At 48.5% G+C, this 16,076-nt stretch overlaps 1 protein-coding gene across 1 annotated transcript in view; it reads left to right on the forward strand.

Moving 5' to 3' along the window:
* The first annotated feature begins 1,418 nt into the window (after positions 1-1,418).
* The window catches only part of BLK (BLK proto-oncogene, Src family tyrosine kinase), a 63,531-nt gene continuing 48,873 nt past the window's right edge, over positions 1,419-16,076 (forward strand). The window contains exon 1 of the mRNA XM_090031339.1: positions 1,419-1,688. The gene's annotated coding sequence lies outside the window, so the exon portion shown is untranslated. The remainder of the gene's footprint in view (positions 1,689-16,076) is intronic.

The following is a 16,076-nucleotide window of genomic DNA, read 5'->3' on the forward strand; positions in this document are numbered from 1 at the left end:
ATTTCTGTGGATTTCCAAGCGAACCCAAGCAGCGCCGGGTGGTGCAATAGCTGCAAAGCAGGGGAAAATCACGTTTTCGGGCATAAGGCAGATCCACGTTACAAATTCAAAGCCTTCGTGGAAGAAATTCAGGAGGTAATAAGAAAACATGCTGGAGGCGTTTTAAATTACCGCGATAAAAAATGAATCGAAAACAGTAACGTCAGCTGACAACGTGGACCCGTTTAGCTAGCTTAATGGCAATTTTTGCCATGTGGGCCCAGGAGAAGTGGAACCAGGAGAGGTGTCACGTGGACAAGTGCCTGTATAGGTCTCTTATAGTTTGTGCTGCTGCAAAAGGACAGAAAAGCCTGGTGAATGCAAGCACAACAGGCTCAGTAGGGCTATCACGTGAAAGCGGACGGGCTGTCGTAGCCTGCATTGCCTTGGGAGCCTCGAAATAGCACATTGCGATGGTCTACCACCAGAAGACAAAGGAGAGCGCAGGAAGGATGTTGTGGGACCCAAAGGACAGTTACCCCGACTGCCTTGGATGTCTTGATGTCCGTCTCAGGCCCGCCTCCTTTTCTCAGCCCTCCTGACTTGGGATGGGAGAAAACATTTAGAAATTCCCGCCCCCACCCCCCAAATGCTATTTTGAATCAGCTGAAAGGCGTCGCAGTGACTCTAGAAACCGGCTTCAGCTAAACATAAAAGGGAGTGCTTTAAAAATCAACTTGTCTTATGAGGGAAAGCAAGCACACCAGGTTTGCATTTGGAAATCCTGGTTTTGGGGAGTCTGAGCTTTAAAAAAAAAAAGCCCAGAAAAAGGTTGTTTTTATCTTTCTCAGAGGTTTGGCACAGGCACATTACTCTCACTTGCTCCCTTCTTCCCCGTCTCCCCAGCTGCCCCACTTTCATCCTCGCTTTTGACTCACTGCTGAAATGCAGCCTGTTCTGGGGAGGAACAGGAAAGCTATTTCAAACTGTGCATCCGTCAAACTGTACCACAGCCTCAGATGGAAACTGAGAAAGAAATTCAGCATAATCTAGCTGAATAGGGAGGGAGGTGGGGGAGGTATTGAGTTAAGCAGGATGTCTAGTTGTTTTTTACACTGGCCAGAGAGAAACCACCTCAAATGCTAAATTTCCACTATAAATACCTTGGTCCCTCCTGCTGGCCAGGGAGCATGTACTTGCGGGATCGGGGGTAGAGTCGCAAATGGGGCCGGGTTGGAAAGAACAAAAACCCCAGACCTGATTTTCATTTGCATTCTCGTTTCACAACAGAGCGCCTTTCATCTCCTGCCAGCGCTAGGCAGAGGGCAGCGGGGCACTGTCTACACGTGGGCACTTTCTTCTTTTAGCCTCTGGAGCCCGTGCGGGTAACAGCTCTGCTGAGGTGGCTGCTGATCTAACATTAGCTCTAACCGAGCGGTGTGGCTCTTCTACCAGCCCCTAATTGCTATAAGTGTAACAACCCCGTCCGATTTGTCATTCAGCTGTTGTCGACAGGAAACCACTAACAGCAGTCAACTGACACAGCCAAGAATTTGGGTTTCTTCACTCTCTCTCTGTGCTTTAAGGATTAAAACGTATCCAGAAGAGCTTATGTCCTTAAGTACACACCCGGCAAAGGATTTTTCAACTCTGGATGACTGCTAGAAGTTAAAGGGCTATGCTGTAACCCGGCCAAGGAACGGACCGAGGTAAGTGCCTCCATGGGTCCATCTTTAAATATTGCTGCTCCTCCTTAGGCTCAGGTTGTACCTAACTGAAAAGTAGCTCTAGGACCCATGTCATGAACAAAACGATGAGGGCAAGCTCGTCTGCTGGTCGATTAGCCTAACTCTGTTGACTGCAAGAGGACTATGCCGAACCTCTCGCAGAGATGGTCTCTTAACATTGGTGGCCAAAGGTATTTAGGTGCATCTAGTGGGATTTTGCAAATGCCTACGTGAGTTGAGCACCCAGGTCACACTATCAGAGATTTCTAGAGGGGTGGCTGGTTAATTAAGGCGGGTTTGGGAAATTTGCCAGCTGGCTGCTGGCCACTGGAGGGGTGTAGGATGGTGCGATTGCCACTCAAGTCAAAATGGTTTGGCAGCTTCTTTCTTGCACTTAGATCTCTTCCTTAAAAGACGGACAGTCCCTTGGAAAGAGCAGGGCAATGCACTGCCTCCCCTCCCACCTGTGGGAAGCTAAAGGGAGGGGAAGGCTTGAATTCCTTGTACCTAAGCAGTGACTGCTGCAGGGAAGGGCTGTGCATGGTGCAGGGAAAGTGAGACCAAGTCTTTCATTGATCCTAAATGCAAGAGGCTGCAAGTGAGAGAGGAAATGTGGAAAATGCCCTGTTCATACCCACTTCACCTTCCCTTGCAGCACCCACTCTCTGCCCCTGCGCAGCAGGAGACTGGGCAAGATGGACATATGATCTGACCCAGGAAATGGCAACTCCTGTGTTGTTATGTCCGTTCTCCAGTGCGCTGGGATGGGCAAAGGAGGAGAGGATGCTCCTGAGATGCCATTTTTGTTGTCACCGCCCCAGAGGTTTACATGATTTAGGGACACTTCTTTTATTTGAGAACCTTTTGCACTACGGCTCGTCTTCCTCATTCTTAGTCTCTTATATTTAGTCTGGTTGGGGTTAACAGAGCCTTTGGCATGCTGGTGACTTTGGACAGGGTGGTAGGAAATGCAGGGTCGAAATCACTTCCCTTTTCAGGGAACCTGGACTCTGGGAATCTCTGCCTAACCCTCCACGATCCACCGCCAACCCAGATTTCTCTGTCACTAAAAATTAGCTGAAATGTCCCGCACCTTTCCCTCACACACCTGTTCGATTTTGGCAGGAGATCAAGGCATAAAGCATTGGCGGGACTCAACCTTGCAGCTGCACACCAGCCATTTATGCCATGTGTTTTGTGTCTTTGTACCAAGAAACTAAGGGCCATATTTCCTATCCAGTTTTCCCTCCTGGCTTTCTTAAAGCCCTTCTCTGCCACTGGGAAACCTCAGTCAAGTTGACTAATGTCACTGTGGCTCACAGCTTGCCCGTCTGGGAAATGGGGATATTAATGCCTGCCTTGTGGGGTTACTGGTGGCTTAATGAATTAAAAGCACAGCTTATCGTGATCAGCAGCCTGTTGAATGCCCAGCGCTTACTTCTGTGCAGCAAACCCTTAGCAGCTGCTTTATAACTCGGGAAGGGGTGTCCTGAAATCAATTAGCAAGACAAATGGACAGCCACACAGAAGTAAAGGCAGCTGGATTAATACCGGGTTCACAGATGCCAATACCCATTGGCATCACCGTGTCAGAGGCTAGCCCTCAGCAGCAGATTTTGCAGTGATCTGCAGTCTGAAGGCCAGGCATTGTAGCGTTTGCAGTATCCTAACTAGGAGCTTGACTGCGACAGTCTTGTGGTAACAACATAATAATTTCCATGCTTGCTTTTGAACTGGATCTGTTCTAGTTTTATTCTGCAAAAACAAGGCTATTTCTGGGCATCGAGTTTGGAAGTTCAAGACCTGGTGGCTGAATGGCCTAGAAGCACTAAAGAAAAAAAAAATAGAAAAGACTTTGCAGCTATTTGAGCCAAACTTCTCAAAAGGGGCCGTTGGCTTTGAGTACCTTTTGTTTTTTGGTTACCCTCAAACTGTGGGTCCTAGTGACTTTAGCTGGAGTTGTGGGTTTCTCAGCGTCTCTGAAAGTCAGTCTCCGGAGTGTCTTGGAGAGAGCAACCGAAAACCGAGGCGGGTCATATCTACTGCATCTGACTGAAAATGTTCACTGCAGATAAGGATCTGGCCCCCCATTTTTATCTAGCTGAAGTGCTCTTCTTCATTTATCTACCCACTTTCAATTCCCCAGCAGCACCCTTGAAAACACCCTCACCAGAAAGGCCACACAGTCCCAAGGTATGTACAGAGTAGGATCATTTAACGAAGGGGAATCTGCCCCGCAATGGGGAGCAGCTTCAGAAAGCGGTGGACCTGCTATGTAAAATCAGCATGCAGCAACCAGCAGCCCCCACACTTAAGTGATGCACAGGGCAGAAATGCGTGTCCACAATAGTGCTGTGCCACTATTTGGTCCCACAAAACTCCTTTCTTCAGTCTTTCTTTCATTCTCAGTGAAACAACGGCCCATTTTCCTTTTTTTCCAATTTTACATCCCATGAGACTCAGAGGATAGCTTGAGGATCATGGTAAGTGCATGCACAAGGGTGAAGTGGACGTAGCTCCAGGCAGACACTAGGGTTTACACACAGGTCTGAATTTAAAAGATGGGAGTCTTGGAACGAATGGATTTATTCACAAATTGTAAGTCCCCCAAATAAGCCATGCATCTGATTTGGACAAGACAGAATGAAGAGCAAAAGATTTTTCCTTTTAACCGAGCCATTAAGCATCACAGTCCTCACTTAAGAACGAGAACTCACGGTAAAGGTGGTATCTCTTATTAGAGCCACTAGATTTTTGCAACAAAAATTCTTTAATTTTTAATTAAAAACTTAGTTTTCATTCTTTAAAGAATTTTTTGTTGTTGTTGCAAAAATCAGGTTGGTCTAATAAAAGATATCACCTCTCTCACAAGTCCTGATTCCTTTTGCCTCTAGACCAATATGGCCACAACCTGCATCTGATTCCCTCTATGAAGTTTGGAGGACATGGCTTGGCTACCACTCCTGAGCAGGCAACCTGAGCCTCAAATCAGCACATAAGCCTCAGTGACTCGACACGGGATATTATTATGTGGCCAGACAACAATTAGGCCTTAAACCAACAGGAACAGCCACAAAAACAGGAACATACACCGAATTCTGTATGTTTTGTACTACGCAGAGGTGCCCAGCTAGCCCTCAGCATCCTACTTGGCGTGCTGCTTTAGAGCTAGAGCAGAGCAAAGGGTGGCCTTTTTCTGGTTCAGTAACTGAAATGGGCGGGGAAAAATGTTTTTGGTCTAAGTGAAATGGAATTGTAATATTTCTTTTGAGAAAAAGGAAAAAAAATCAACCAAAAGAAAATCATTTAGGATAAAAACACAATGTTTCACTCCACCTGCAACCAATTTGTTTCTGTTGATTTGGGGTTATTATAACCAGGTTTTCTCGTTCTAAATTTAGATCTGTTTCACTGCTGCTTTGAAATGCCAAAAATAAATAAATAAATAAATAAATAAAAATCTGAAATTTTTGCTCCCAACTAAAGTGTTTTGCCATTTCCAAATCAAAGCATTTTGTTTCACAAAGGGCCAAGCACTAGGCTAGGTATCAGGCTATATCAGACATATTAAGCTAGATATCAGGAGGCGCGACTTCACGGTCGGGGTGGCTAGGATCTGGAACCAGCTTCCAAGAGAAGTGGTGCTGGCTCCTACCCTGGGGGGCTTTAAGAGGAGGCTGGGTGAACACCTTGCTGGGGCCGTTTGAACCCAGTACTCTTTCCTGCCATGGCGTGGGGTCGGACTAGATGATCTGCTCAGGTCCCTTCCAACCCTAGAAACTATGAAACTATTTGATGTTAACATTTTAAAGATGTTCTCCTTGTTTTCTTTCCAGCCAAAACTATTCACAAATTTCAATCTAATTGTAGTGGTTTCAGTCCAAAATGCAGGTAGAGTGGATATGCACCTTATAACCAGAGAGGTATAGCATGCACTTTTGTTCACTTCACCAAATTTAATCCAAAATGCTATTTTTTGGGTGAATGTATTGTTCGTCAAATAAATGTCATCGTGAGCAAATCAGAATCCCTTCGGTAGTGTTAGAGACATGGGATCACTGATCAATGAACAAAAAGAAAGTATTTGGAAATGAATTGTTTACCCAAGTATAACAGGAAAGAACAAGCTGTGGGTCCTATATAGCTGTAAGTTATGCCTGGGCCATCTAGCTAGCTAGGTGAAGAATACCACGCTTTATCTGTAAATAATATATTTTTGTTAACTGATTGGGAAGATGCATAAACCACCTGCTCAGAGCCTTCACCCAGTTGCGCCGCTTTAGTTACAAACCCGTGGGAATGCCCCTTACCGTGTGCCAGAAGCACCAACGCTTGTGCACATAGTCGGAGCCCACTTAGCTCCCAGGAGACAACCCAGCACGTTTTGTGACAACGCCTCTCAATACAGAAAGAGCCATCAGGGGTGTTTAGTCAGGCTAAAGGGCAAAATTCACGGATCCCCATATACCATTTGTGCAGGGAATTCACAATGCAGTGAGAATCCTTCTGTCACTGCAAACCACTTTCTCCAGCCTCAGTGCAATGAGTTGGCACGTCCGATGCAAATAATATGCAACTGTCAGAGTAAGTGAAGACCTGATGTGAATGGAATGGACGTAACTTTGGGGCCAAGACGTGTGGTGGCCTTCCAAATGCTTGAGAAATCAGCTTTGAACAGTGCAAAAAGCTGAGGGAGTTGCATGGAAAAGAGGAAGATCTATGGCCAGTGCGTGGAGAAAGTACTATACACGTGCCGGAAGGAGAATGTACTGTAGGTGTGCTGACCGTGCAGAGAAGCATAAGAAGAAGAGTGCATCTTGGTTTCCATCTCATCTCTTCTGTTTTGCATATCATGCTTTCCACTTCCAGTGACTGAGAAGCACTGGAAGGAAAATACTGGGGAGAACTTCCATTGTCATAAATTAATAATAACAAAACTGATCAGGAAGTTATTTTTGTTTCTAGGGGGGAAAAAAATGGATGAATATGGTATTGTCGATAAAAAGCATTTTTATGCTCAGGGAGATTTTCCTTTTTTGAGTTTTCCATGGAGGGGGAAAAAAACACAAACCTGAACATTTTTGTTTGTCACTGAACAAAAGCTGAAAATACTTGCTTTTCAATGAAAAGCTGCAAAAAGATGCCTCAGAGATAGACGTGGCCATAAACTTTTCAATTTCATCCAAAAATATTTCCAAGGGAAGTTTAAAGTGGCTCGAAAGAATGATGACTGCAAGATCAGGATGGTTGGGTTGCCCTGCATTTGCAGGACAGTCTTAAGCAAGGTGGACAGAGCCAGGAAACTCTGGGTCTATATCATTTGAGTGTAAATCCAGGAAATAATGATTTTTTTTTCTGCCTTGTTGCATAATTTAGCATCTCTTTCTGGCTTTTGGCTTCACTATGGCATCAGAGCTTTTGGCCCTACTGAGGACGTGACATGTCTGGGGCATGCTTGTGCATTTAGAGAAATTCCCAGGTGCTGCAGCATAGCATCAGAGGGTTGAACATGACCTCCAAGGCTCTCTAGTTCAGTTCCCTGCACAAATGAAAGTGTCATTATTTCTAAAGCATCCCAGGGAAATGCCTGTCCAGGCCCTTCTGGAGAACGGCCAATAATGGAGTTTCCACCACTTCCTTGGGCAACTCGGTCCAAAGGTAGTTTGCTCATATGCTCAGGATTAAATAAATTGCAAGATCTGGGGCCAACTTAGCAAGGACCATTGCTTCCTTCTCCCCTTTCTCTGCAGAGCAGAGGGCAGTCCACTTCCCAGGGTCCCCAGGGCATGTTTCGCTTCATAAATCCCCTTGGCCCTCCCATGGGATTGGCAACATCCTTGGTCTCGCCTGCTCTCTTCCTGGGTCACAAGAGTTTTTGGAAAGCTTGGGATCTTTTGGGTGAAAGTTCCCAAGTTCGTGGTAAGATGTTGGCGGTGCTTGTGGCTTGTGGTGTGGGAGGCAGCCAGCGGATGGCTTGCTAGGCTCGGTATTTCTTGCAAGGCCACATGCAGTTGCAGGGGACTGGAAACGATGAGCCACATGGTCCATTTGGGCCCCGTCTGCCATTGCTCCTGCCTTGTGGAAGTGAATAGGAAACTTGCTCTTGGACTCAAAAGGAACAGGATCATTTCCTAAGTGATGATCCCACAGAAAATAGGATCTGTCCTGTGTGTGATGACGCTGGCATGAGGCATTAGTACCACAGGCATGAATCGGGCTCTCTTTGCATTACCGCACTGTCAGCAAGCACATTTGGATGCAGGATCGCTCCCTAAAGTCTGTCTCCAGTCTTGCCTCCCTTGCCTTTCCACAGGCCACACTGATTTTAGACGAGTGCTGTTTGTGGATCCTGTTTTGGTCCCGGGGGCTTGCATTATTCCAACATGACTGAACGAGACATTGCAGTTAGATAAGGACGATTGGCAGACGAGAAGAGACTTAAACAGCTCGGAGCAAGGGAGGAAATATAGCCAGGTGAGAGCTGGAAAGAGGTAGTCAGTCAATGAAACAGAGAGAGAGATGCATTCATAGCCCTTTAGAAATCCCCTCACTCAGGTCCTTCTACTTCACTGATCATAGGGAGGAGAAACAGCTTCTTCTCAGTCAGCTTCTTCTGACTGCTGCAATGTCAGCACCTTTGCACTGCCAAGAGCCAGGGCCTCCCTTGGGGCAAGCTGGTAGAGCCCTGTTATCTGGAGTGGCCCTGTGCTGGCTCACACCAACCGAGTATCTAGTCCTTCTTCACATTTAAACTCATCTTCAGTTTATGGGAACGAGAAGTGAACCTGACCCCAACCCCCCAACCACAAATATTTGGGGAAGTTCGGATTCTCATTTGAGCACTTGAAAGTAACACTCATCTCTAGAGGCAGTCATCTTTGTTGGCCTGACAGATAAAATTGCATAACCCCCACCAAAGCTACACGAGAAAAAGATCTCCACGACGGCCATCACCAGTGAAAGAAAAGCCCTGGGCCAGGTCCTCCTCCAGTGTCAATGTCCAGATCAGGAGAGGGTGTAAACCAGAATGGCTCCGTGGATGGATTGGGGGTTGGGACAATGATCCAAAGGCCCCTTCCAACACTATGATTATGCTGCTTTAAACTGTCTGGAGATCCAGGAGCATTTCCTTATGATATCTCAGAAAAGGGGGGCTGTTTTTACCTCTCCTCTCATTTTTTGCTGTGATAATTGAGCAGTCACTCAAACAGATCAGCTGTGTGACTACCTTGCTTCAGCCTGGCAGGTGACACAAAGGGTGAATTATGGAAGATGCTGAATGATGGACTCTTTGTTGAGTTGGCTGCACTCGAGCCTGATGTACCTTAACTTAGCCAAAGGCAAAGTCACCTAGCTAGGAATGCAGGTCATCCCTCCAGGTGGTTAGCTGTATCCTGGAAAGACAAGAAACATGAGCCCCCAGGTGGAAAATGAAGTAAAAAGAGTTTGTGCAGTTTAAAGTTGTATGAAGAGGGGAGTTAGAGAAAGACAGTGCATATAGGACAGCAGTGAGGCTAGTCCTCTAATACATTTTATAGCTATGGCACTCACTCTGTAGAAAGAAAACTTGGAAGGAGTGTAGAGAAGAGGGTTGAAGAGCCCCCTTCCCAGCAAGGGCCTTACAAATCTCACCCCGCAGGGAACTTCCATAAGAAGCCTGGGACATGCCTTGGAGAAAAGGCCCCCAGCATTAAAGGCCTCTCTGATCTAGCAGGGAAAGGACTAGCAAGGACCAATGGGTGGAAGTTGACACTACATTAGTTTAGAGCTCAGGCAGTGTGCACAGTTTGGACAATGCGGGGGTGGGGGTGGGCACGTTCCCGAGAGAGACAACAGGCTCCCCACCGTTTCGACTCGGGGCTGGGTGCCTTTCTAAAAAATATGCGTCTGCTAAGTATGTGCTGTTGGGCTCAATTTAGGAGGACATGGGTGGAGTTTAAAGGGCCTGTGGTCATGGCAGATGCGTCAGCGGCCCCTCTGGCCTTACATGGTATGAATGACTTGTCTACATTGCACTGCCTCTGTCCTTGCTGCATGAAGATCATACTGCCTGTCCCTCATGGTGAGCCACGAGGTTGCATTCATCCCCTTCTGAAGCAGGCCTGGCTCCTGAGGGTCATACCTGCTTGGGGTGGCACCCCCGAGACTTGAGATGTATCTTATAGGTGACCTGTACCAGAGGTGGCCAGAGATGGCCTGCTCCCTGGCCCAGGTGGTTCACCCAGCCCACATCTCACTGGTGCTTTGCACCAGTGAGGGCCTTTGGTCGAAGTGTGTGGCATTGATCTTGACCCTTGAAGTGCCGATGACTTAGGACCTGCATGCAGAAGACCCCTCTCTCTCTTTGTGAGAGTTCCCCATAGCTGAGACAGAGAGAGAGGGAGATGCGGAGAGCGGAGAAGGGCATTATCTGTGAGGGCTCCTCCTTTCCAGCCCCAAGCAGCCACTGACCGTCTATTGTAAAACTTGCCTTTTTGGGGGGCGGAGAGCAGGGAAGATGGTCCCTGAGGGATGGGATTTATTGTTAATGATTGTTTTATCTGGTAGCAGCACCCATAGGCCATCATTAAGACCCTGCATTGAGTATGTGGTAACCATTCCTCCTTTGTCGTGGCCATGGTAGTACCCTCATCTCCCCAATTTGCTCTCTGGTGGGTGGTATAGGCATCCCTGGTGTTTCTGGGGTCTTGCCGAGGTATGGGGGGGCTTGGAGTGGATAATTTTTAGAAATCCTTGGATAAACTGTCGCCCATGGAGTCAGGGGTTTGGACTCGGTGACCTGGGAGGCCCTTCTGGCCCCACGAACATGCGCTCCTAACAAGAGACCTGTAAGTAGGAGAAACGAGACAAGGCAGAAAGTAGGAGCCTAGAAATGAAGTGACTGCCCCCAGGCCACACAACAACCCAGTAGCAAAGCAAAGGTCCTCTTCTCCAGGCCATCCTGCATCTCTGGTCTTTAAGCTCTCTGGGCACCTGTACACATTACGTGCCCCTGTCCAGACAGCTTTCTCCTAACACCGGGAGCCCTGAACCCCTCCGTGCTGGCCCTGAGTTGGCTGGGTTTCCCCGTTGTAAGTATAGGGAGCATGTCTCAAAACAGAAGACACGAGCCACTGTACATCACCGAACCTACCGAGATGACTTGGCCGCCACCGGGCTATTTGTAACATCTAGCAGTACCTAGTAATAACGCCTTCCTTCCTACCTCCGCGGCAGAGCTGGCAGCCTTCTGAATAAGCAACTTCCCTTTTTGAAGGAATAGGAAGTGAGGGTGAGCGGGGGTGGGCCGAGCACAGGGCTGGAGGATGGCTCACATGCTTTTTCCAGCGGTGCAGGAGAAAGTCCCTTGCACAGGATCATTTGTCTTCCACTGAAGTCTCCAGGCCAGGTTCCTCCTGGAACTGCCCCGCTCCCCCTGGCCAGCTCATGCAGTTAAATGAAAGCTGACAAGGGAGAAGTGAAGGGAGCTCGTAATCCTTGAGACTTCCTTGTTTCGTTATCTCCTTGACATGCAACCGTGGGGCCCGATCCTTCAAGCTGCCCTGCACAAGTGAACCCCTCTTCAGCAATTGGCCATAAGACCATGCAACCCCAGGCAGGCCTCACAAGAGGTCAGTTGTTGAAAGGGAACCGCAGCTTCCATCAGTGTTAGCAGGAGTGGCACCCAGGCAGAGGAAATCAGGCTCGTTAGGTCCCAGGTTGAGGCTGCATTCAAACACTTGCACCCTTGCAAGTCCCACAGGAGCTGGTGGAAAGCATGCACCAGCTCAGAGCCCACCTCAGACTCGGTGCCCCGACAGTCCCAGGGACGTTGCATTGCCAGGGCATGGCTAATGAACAGAGGCTTCCGCCTTTCACGGCGTCCCATCATGCAACCACTGAAGTCATTCAAATGAGCGAGTAGCAAATACACTGGGGGATAAAAAAGCCAAAGGAACAATGCAGTGAGTTATTGAATGAAAGAATACAAATTAAAGTAGTGCTTTTCATTAGCAGATCTCAAGCAGGTAAGCGTCATTATCCCCACTTTGCAGGTTGTTGGAAATGAAGGGATCTGGAAGGGGAAGTAACTTGTCTGATCAGCCAACAGGGCACATCTCCTGAGTCCCCGCTCGGGGCCGTGTCCACCTCGGCCTCAGCGCTCCTCCAGCCTGCATGATGGAGCTAGTGAATAGCCACTTAGACCCAGCTGGCAGTTTGAGAAGGCAAGAAAGGTTATCAAAAAAGGCCTTTCTTATCTGAAAGTGCCAATTTATTGTGAAACCAAATTAGTCTGTTTGTTGCTGTTTGGTTGTTTTTTTGACGTTTGATTTATTTTTCAATATATTTGCAGTGGAAACTTCCGATGGAAAATGTGGCTTGTTTGTCTGTGGCAAGCTGTGGGCTTTCTCTGGGGTTTTGCACAGCTGATTTTGATTGGACAGGCTGGTCACGTGACAACGTTGTTGTTTTTTAAAAAAAAAAAATCCCAAATTGAACATTTTCAACTAAGAAACCTAGAAACACTTCCTTTGGAGGAAAAAAATCAGGAGAGTTCTGCAACCATGTTTTGAGAGCAACTCCAATTAAATGTTTGACAGTTGTTTGGAAAAGCCCCTTCCGCTTCCACAGTCTAATGAACAAAACCAGCATCCAAATTCAGGTGAATTTTCATTTCTCAGCCAGTGGTGCATGTGGCCATGTAAATTCATCATCAGCCAGGCACGTGCTTGAGCATTTGGGCCTTGATCTCACAGTCCAGCCCCCAGCCCACTTGGTTCCCACCTGGGTTAGGAGGAGATAAGTGTGCATGACCCTTTATCAGCATCTTTAGATATCCAGCTGGGAACATGATCATCTCCCGAAGTCCACTTCAGGCATTTCATCCCCAATATTGCAGTTTGGCTAGATGTATTCTTGCACTTCCCTTGAAAGCGTCAGGTATGGGCTGCTGTTGGAAACAGGACACCTCTGTCCGGTAGAACAAACCTTATATACAGAGCAAACACACTATAATTAGTCATTAGAAGTAGCCAACAGCAAGCTGTGTGGTTGAGCAAATGACAGCAAAGGAAACTCAGATATTAGCTTCCCCGCAACAAGGAGGAAGATTAAAATAGATGCAATAGAGTCAAAGTGCAAAAAATGTGCAGTGTCAAATCTGGGGTCTCAACATCAGAGAGCTGAGACAGCAGAGTGTGTCTCAGGGCAGGAAAGGCTGCAGAAGGAGCATTGTTTTGCCAGTGTACCTGCTATAGCTGCTCACCCTTTTGGGGTGGGGATGAGGTAGAGGGGGGCATATGGAGGACCTACGCCTGTGCTCTCCCCCAGCCAGAAAAACAACCTGCTGCATGGGGGGCGGGGCAGGATATAGCCAAGATCTCTGGTGCTTAGCTAATTGGGTGCTTGTCGGATCCTAAAATGATAGATAAGTAGGGCTAGAAGGGACCTCACACAGTCATCTAGTCCATCCCCTTGCTCAAACCAGGATCACCCCTGACTAAATCATCCTAGCCAAGTGTCAGTCCAACCTGCTCTTGAAAACTCTCCAGGGTGGAGACTTCCCAGCCTCTTTGGCAGCCACTTCCAATGCTTGAGCACCCTCTGAGTCAGCAAGTTCTTCCTAATCTTAAGTAGTCCAGCAAAACCTGGCATGGGGGATAAAGTTGTACACAGCTGCTGCTTAAATCAGATGACACAAACATGCTCACGCGTGCATGCATGCATGCACACTCACACTACTCTATGTGTCTAGAAGACAGGGTTCTGCAGCTAGGTCATTTCCCTTGAAATGCATGTCCTCCCCAGATCTGACCTAACTCCATCTCTTTCCTTAAGGTCTGTGGGCAATGGGCACAGAGCTGGCTCCATTCTAGGTCACTAAAATGACAGGTGCCAGGGCAGATGGAGGCCGCTGTGATGCCCAGGCCTATGGACAGTAGATGGCTTTGCCAGGCAACAGTATTGGCCTGTCCTGGTGGAAAGAGCAGTGCATCTCCAGCCCCAAGCCTGGATATAGGGTACACCCCAGAGATGAGGTACAGTGTTTGGATGCTTTCTGGCTATGCTCTCATGGCACAGGGGCACAGGTGTAGTGTCTGGAGGGTCTGGGGACAGCATCCAGCAGATGGATGGGTGCCTGAGCACAGCAGGGTAAGGTGCAGGCTGCATTGCTCAGAGCATTTCATAGGGGCCTACGGCATGGGATGGAGGATCTACCTAGAGAGACCAAAACCAACAACTGCTCAGAGACAGAATTGCATCTCACCCCACTAATCCTCCCTCAGTCTTATCTCATAGCACAAATGGGCCAAACCTTTCCCTGGCACAAAGTGGTGTCGCTCCTGTGAAGGGGATTACTGTCAGCTGAGGATCTGGACCCAAGCAAGACATGACGCTTTGTGAGTGTGGACCCATGGAGCCCTTGCAAAGCCAAGAGCTTTATACCAAATGAATTGCACCTGCAAATTCCTGTGACACCCTGAATCACTTCCAGCCCCCCAACAGAGCTCCCTGGGACTGCAGAATTGCCCCTGCCTTTCTCTGTCTGGTCTGTAAGCCCTCTAGGAAGTGTCTGCCCCAGTGGGATGAGCTGTGGCTGCCCCCGAAGAGAGGGGCGAGGGTGGAAGAGCTTCCCCATCCTAATGTCCCATGAACAAAGCAGCTGCAGTTCAGACTCCTAGCTCCTGCGAGCCAGCTGAGACGCCAGCCAGTACCCCATGAGAGTTTGGGGGTGCTTGGAGCACTACACCCCCCTGCCCAGGCCTGGGGTTGAAGTGCCACCCTGCCCTTTCCATCAGGACAGGCCAATACTACTGCCTGGTGATGCCCACAGGCCTGGACATCACAACTACCTCCACCCAGGTTCAGATGAACCCGTTAGTGGGCCCTAGGCAGCCAAAGTTGTGGGCCCCTACTTAACACTGCCCTTTTATATTACTTTTGTTTCAGTCAATAATTATAACATGTAAAATAAGCACAACCAGGCCCCCTCCTCACTTAGGCAGGTGCCTAGTTTGCCTATGCATTCATGCAGCCCTGCCTCCCCCTGCTCCCCCATGACCCCCCAGCCACCTAGAGCAGAGCAGATGCTCTTTTTTCCCCTTTGTCAGAAAAGCTGGAGCAAATTCCTAGCATGAAATACTTCAGGGGTGATTCTTAGTAATAAAATCGGTGATACAATCCCCACCCCCCCGCAAAACCTGCGCTCGGGTCCCAGAAGCTCCATATCTGGGCTGAACGTGCTCGTTTCCGGGGCTCAGCAAAGCAGCTGGCAAGACCGAGTAGGTCGGCGTTGCTCTCAGTGTAATCAGCCATTTTTCCTGCAGACAGTTGTTTTGATTAGCAACCCGCCGCGTCTTCAGCAAATGGAGGTTTACTACTTCTGGAGGGCTGCGGGGGAGAGAGAAAGACATTTTTTCTCCGATAATCCTTCGGCGTCTGCTCAAACTCAAGTGCACGCAGCCCTGGGACGTCTCGCTCCCCGTTCCCTTAGCGGAAGCAGGGTTTCCACTCGCTTTGGGGATTTCATTTCCCCCTTAGCTACGATGGGACAGCAGGGATCTGCCTAAGACAGGAAGCTCGGGACAGGCTCATAAGGGGTAGCTTGGAGAGAAAAAGAAGAAACTTCTTGTAACTTTATACGGGCTCTTTTTATCCGCTGGGGAGAAAGAGACTTAAAGGAGCTTCGAGGTCCTTGGTGGCTGGAGGCCCAGCTCCAGGCATAAATGAGACGTGCCGAGCGTTGCTCTGACTGAGGTTTCTTATGGCCCCTGCGAAGCGGAGAGCAGCCACCAGCCACCCCTGTGCTGGGATCTGGGAGCATCACCTGGGCTCTGCTTTGCTGAGTGGAGGGTCTCAGGGGCTGTATCCATTCATGTTAGGCCCCATAACGTGGCCACAATAGGAAGGGGCTGCCATATCAATGGGATTCGAGGTTCGGGAGAACCAGCTCTCTGCTCCCAAGATCTCCAGTGATACCTGGGATGCATTATTCAAGGGCTGTCTGGAAAGATACCCCAGCCTGCTCCTCTTAGTCATCGAGGTCAGGGCATGATGAAAGCAAAGCCTGTGCCAGGGTATGTGAGCTGGGGATGCTTCCACCAGACCCTCAGCCACTGCATCCTGCTACAGGAAGGGGGTCATACACGGCACGTTTATCTGAGACAGGCCGTCTATCTGATCGAGGCTGTTTATAGTGCAGGATGGTTTTGTTATCTCCCATCGCTCTCTTGCTCTAGCCTCCTCCCTAGCAGCTGGGTTTAGTCTTTGAGAGGCTCCAGAAAAATCAGCAAAGAAATGTACATTGGTGCAGTTGTGAGCATAGGCATATTTATGGGTTTGGCTGGGGTTTTTTAAAGCAGAAGATAAAAATGTGGGGCCCCAATTCCC

Source organism: Crocodylus siamensis, chromosome 1 (genome assembly GCF_052110815.1).
Source record: "Crocodylus siamensis isolate JL-2025a chromosome 1, ASM5211081v1, whole genome shotgun sequence".
Classification (NCBI taxonomy): Eukaryota; Metazoa; Chordata; order Crocodylia; family Crocodylidae; genus Crocodylus; species Crocodylus siamensis.